The following is a 5,465-nucleotide window of genomic DNA, read 5'->3' on the forward strand; positions in this document are numbered from 1 at the left end:
CTTCATTAATTTTGACATTAATTTCCCCGTTTCCCTTTGGCTCTTTTATTTTGATTTTGAAAACCCAGAAACGGTTTCTCTCCTTCGGCCTTTTCGTAACTTCTTCACATTTCTCTCGCTTTCAACTTTTTTCGTGCTTTTGGTTTTTCTGAAGCCTCCACCTGGAGTTTTTGCAGCTCCGTGTTTCAGCCCAGTGACGTTGCCTTTGCTCGTGTCTTCCCTTTTTTTTTGAGAGAACAATTCCAGATTTTCGCCTTCCCTCTTCAACTTCCTCGAAGCCTGCTGCCTTTTTTCTAGGTTGGTACTAACTTTCTTGCTTTTTTCGCGGCTTTATTTTTAATTTTTTGGTGAAGCTTTGATTTTGCATGTTTGAAAGTTTGAACCTTTTCGTGATCTTGCGTTTGTTTGTCGCTGTAAACGTGTTTTCCTTGGCTTTCTTTCGTGTACTCTTTTGGCATTTCCGTCGAGGCTTTCCGAGGTTTTACTGTTGCTTTCTGGTATTGGTAGAAGATCTGTATCTGTTTTTTACTTTTTTGGAGATTGCTTCCTGTCTGATCCTTTTTTCGAAAAAGGTTATGTCTTTAATGGTCCCATGCTTTGCTGCTTTTGGGAATGCTTTGCTTGGTAGGCTCTGTAATGATTTGTCGTGTTTTTTCTTTGAAAAGCGTTTTGTTGTTTTGAATCCTTTTTGAGAAATGCTAGGATGTAAGCTGTAGAGTTTTTGTGGAAACCTTGCTTTGTTACTGCCTCCAAAGGATGCCCCAGGACTTTGGTTTGAGTCTTGGGGTTTTCTTTTTCGTGGTTTCATCGCCTGAGAAATTTTGACCGAGTTGTTTTCTCCCTATCTGAGATGTTTGTAGTAACCCCTATCCTTTTTCTTACTTTGTAGGATTTAGTTGGCCACATGTCTTCTCACAATAACATTGTAGAGATGTCTTCCAGAGTTCCCGAGGGAATGTCCGATTGGCTGGACTCCCTTGTTTTGTTGTGTGTTTCCGTTGTGGATGCTGAATTCTGCACAGAGCTGAGGAAGCGTCATAGGATTTGTGGGAACAATGCTCACGAGGGGGATTACGAGCTTGTTGCTCCTGATTCTGACGAGAGGGTTTGCTTTCCGACTTCCATCGAGGGGGAGCGTCCTTTCTTTTATGCCTATGAATACTTTTTCAGCCAATTGAATGTTACTTTTCCTTTTACTGCTTTTGAAACCGACCTGTTGTGGTCGTGTAATATTGCTCCATCCCAGCTTCACCCCAATTCCTGGGGTTTTATTAAAATTTTTCAACTTCTCTGTCATGAACTAGATGTAACACCTTCCCAGAATTTGTTTCTTTACTTGTTTGTTTCTGCCAAGCCTGGCGGCTCTTCAAAAAAGAAAGCTTCTTGGGTCTCTTTCCGGTCCGCCCAGGGCCATAAAGTGTTTGCAATGTATGATGAGTCCTTTAAGGTTTGAGCTGTTGAGGGGGCCCGCCCCTTTTTTCTTGATGAAAATGACGAGCCTGCTTTTCCTCTAGAGTGGCAAAAGAATGTAAGAGTGCCACGTTACACATGGGAAATGCTTAATGAGGTTGAGCGGGCTTTTGTAGTTGTTCTTGAAGATTTGTGGGGGGAAACCTCCCCATCTGGATACAAAGAGTTTTCTGAATGATCCGTCCTTGGTTTGTCCTACCTTGGGTATTTGTTTGTCTATTGGCCCGACTTGCCTCTATATTTATTTCCTTTTTTGTTCCTTTTTTGTGACACTTTATCATGGTTGTTTTTGTGTTTGCAGAGATGTCTAAAAATAATGACTCCATGAAGGCCTTCAAGAAGGCGAAGAAGGCAACTGCTACTCTGAACATCTCGGGCAAGGTGGCCGGCAAGGGATCTTCACAAGTCCCCCTGAAGCCCCCTGTGCCGAGTTCCCTTGGGCCGAGGAAAGTGATTCTTACTCCTCAGTTTCATCAGGTCGATCCTCCTCAAACTTCTGCTGCTGCTTCTGGTGCCCCCCTTTGAAAAAGCAAAAAATATCTGAACCCTTTAACTTGGATGCTCCGGACTTTGATGCCATTGAGTTTGTTGATCAGCAAATTGCCCCCTATGGTGGGCTTTCCATGGACGATGTGTCTCTTTTAAAGCATTTGTACTTTATTACCCAAAATAGTGTGAAGATGGCCCACATGGGTGCGGCTATTTTTCGAACAATTCAACGGATTCCGGTTCATGCTACCAAATCTTTTATGGAGGAGGCCAAGTCAGAGTTTGATCGAATCAAGGGTCTGAAGGAGGAGTTGGAGGTGAAGTTGGCCAAGGTGGAGAAGGAACTGGAGGGCGAGAAGGCCAGCTCTATTGCCCTTGCCGCTTCTCTGAAGCTGGCCGAAGACATGGCTTTGAAACATAAGGATAGCTATGTCTCGGCTTATAGGGAGGAGGTGGAGACAGCTCGGGCTAATTATAGTGAGCTTCAGGGTCATCTTGTGGGTAGCGTAACTGCTGCCTCCGAGAACCTGATGGAGCAGTTCTGGGTTGTTGCTCCTGATGCCGACTTGGCTCTCATCAGCCTGGATAATGTTGTAAAAGATGGTAATATTGTCCCCGATGACCAGGATGATCAAGAGACTGATCCTCCCCCAGTGCCTCCTCTTAAAGTGTCGACCTCCTCTGTTCCTCCCATCACATCTGATCCGGATTGCCAGATTTTGAACCGAGATGATGGAACCGTAGATGCCGTGCCCCTTCAGACTCGTCCTCCTTCTCCTCATACTGATGCTGCCGGGAAAGCTCCCGATCTTTAGCTGATCTTTTTCTAGATATTTTAAGTAAATAGCCCGTTTTGTGGGCTTTTGAACTTTATTTTGTTTGACACTTCTAGTTGCCTTTGCAACTCTCTTGGAAAAACAAAAGTAGCTTCTGAGGTTGATTTTGTGGTGATCTCTTTGAAGCTTTTATCGTATTATGCATGATATCTGTTGAAATTTTTGCTGTTCTGACCTTTTTAGGTTGTTTGCATGCTTTATTGTTTGTAGCTTGGATCCTTTTGAGGTCGTGCCTGTGGGGGGTCCGACTTTTTTCTCGGTTTCCTTGCTCTTTGTTTGTATTTTTGGCGCCTTATGACCGATTTCTTTATGTTGGTCCCCTTTATTTGTGATCCCCTTTTCTAGGCTTTTACTTGGTCTTTTTCAGGGATTATGTTGATAACTTTCTAATGGTAGGAGTCTGACTTGGTTGTGTCGGTCTCTTTTAAGTTATTTTTTCGTAGTCCTCCTTTTTGGATCTTTGTCAGATCTCTTTCAGGGACTACTTGTATAACTTCTCCAATGTTAGGAGTCCGACTTGGTTGTGTCGGTCTCCTTTAAGTTATTTTTCGTAGTCCTCTTTTTTTTGGATCTTTGTCAGATCTCTTTCAGGGACTACTTGTATAACTTTTCCAATGTTAGGAGTCCGACTTGGTTGTGTCGGTCTCCTTTAAGTTATTTTTCGTAGTCCTCTTTTTTGGATCTTTGTCAGATCTCTTTCAGGGACTACTTGTATAACTTTTCCAATGTTAGGAGTCCGACTTGGTTGTGTCGGTCTCCTTTAAGTTATTTTTCATAGTCCTCTTTTTTGGATCTTTGTCAGATCTCTTTCAGGGACTACTTGTATAACTTTTCCAATGTTAGGAGTCCGACTTGGTTGTGTCGGTCTCCTTTAAGTTATTTTTCATAGTCCTCTTTTTTGGATCTTTGTCAGATCTCTTGCAGGGTCTACTTGTATAACTTTTCCAATGTTAGGAGTCCGACTTGGTTGTGTCGGTCTCCTTTAAGTTATTATTCGTAGTCCTCTTTTTTGGATCTTTTGTCAGATCTCTTTCAGGGACTACTTGTATAACTTTTTAGTTTTGGGCTGACTTTGTTATGTCAGGCCCTTCTAAGTTAAAGTAATCCTCTTTAATAGGGTTGGCCAGACCTCTTTCCAGGGTTTACTTATAACTTGGGTTGACTTGGTCCGGTTTCTAAATGTCGGCCAGTCTTTTAAGTTATTATATTAGCTATCCGTAAGACCTCGTCAGGTTCTTTTATTGGATTGCTTTCGATAACTTCTTGCATTATTCTGTGTTCATCTTTTCCGATTTGTAGAAAATGGTTGGCGTCTTTAGATCGTCTTTTGGGTGAATCGCGTTTTCACCTTTATCGGACGATTGTCTTTATCATGGTCGCGCAGTGAATTTGTTTTTCACTTTCTGCCGACCTGTTGCTTTATAATCGGACGATGAATACTTCAGATTAATGCGTCTTGGAATCTTGTAGAATATCTAAATAATCTTTATTCAAAGGAAAAAATGCAAACATGTACATGTGGGAGTTTCCTTGTCCCGTTAGGTCGGGTACGATCTAGGTCTCGATATGGTGCCTCATTAAAAAACCTTTTCAGGAAAAAGAGTGCATCCATTTATTGAGATCTTTTACCTTTTCTAACTGTAGTACCTTCTTAGGTTGCAGGCGTGCCATGATCGAGGAAGCTCTCGTCCATCGAGCTCGGACAGTCTGTAGTATCCCTTCCCCAGTACTTTAATGATTCGGTAGGGTCCTTTCCAGTTTGCTGCCAGCTTTCTTTCTCCAGGTCGAGTTGTTCCGATGTCATTTCTGATTAAGATGAGATCATTCTCTGCAAAATTTCTCGGCACTACCTTTTGATTATATCTGGAAGCCATTCGTCGCTTTAGGGCTTCTTCCCTGATTCGAGCTCTTTCTTGGATTTCAGGTAACAAGTCGAGCTCTTCTCTCTGGAGTTGGGAGTTTGCTTGTTCATTGTAGTGGACTACTCGGGGAGATCCTTCTTCAATTTCTATTGGAATCATTGCCTCTGCTCCGTATGCTAGTCGGAATGGTGATTCGTTTGTAGTGGAATGAGGGGTTGTTCGATATGCCCATAGGACCTGTGGAAGTTCCTCGGCCCAAGCTCCCTTTGCTTCTTGTAGCCTCCGCTTTAATCCAGCCAATATAACTTTGTTGGCCGCTTCGGCTTGTCCATTGGCTTGGGGATGTTCAACGGAGGTGAACTGGTGTTTTATGTTCAAGTCAGCCACCAGTTTTCTGAAGCCTGCCTCTGTAAATTGGGTACCGTTGTCTGTGGTGATGGAGTATAGTACCCCGAACCTCGTAATAATATTCCTATATAGGAATTTTCGACTTCTTTGAGCGGTGGCGTTGGCCAGGGGTTCTGCCTCGATCCATTTTGTGAAATAATCTACTCCTACTATGAGGAATTTTACTTGTCCCGATCCCTGTGGGAAGGGTCCGAGAAGGTCGAGTCCCCATTTCGCAAAGTTGGCATGCTTCTGGCATGGTGGACATGTTCTTACAAATTCTGTAGCCTCCTTTTGCAGAGTTGGCCAATAGAACCCTGCCCGGAGTATCTTTTTGGGGAGAGCTTGCGCTCCGAGATGATTACCACAAATACCGCTGTGTACTTCCTCCAAGACTTCCTTTGTGTTGGAAGTTAGTACG

Source organism: Arachis hypogaea, chromosome 2, assembly GCF_003086295.3.
Source record: "Arachis hypogaea cultivar Tifrunner chromosome 2, arahy.Tifrunner.gnm2.J5K5, whole genome shotgun sequence".
NCBI classification, from domain to species: domain Eukaryota; kingdom Viridiplantae; phylum Streptophyta; class Magnoliopsida; order Fabales; family Fabaceae; genus Arachis; species Arachis hypogaea.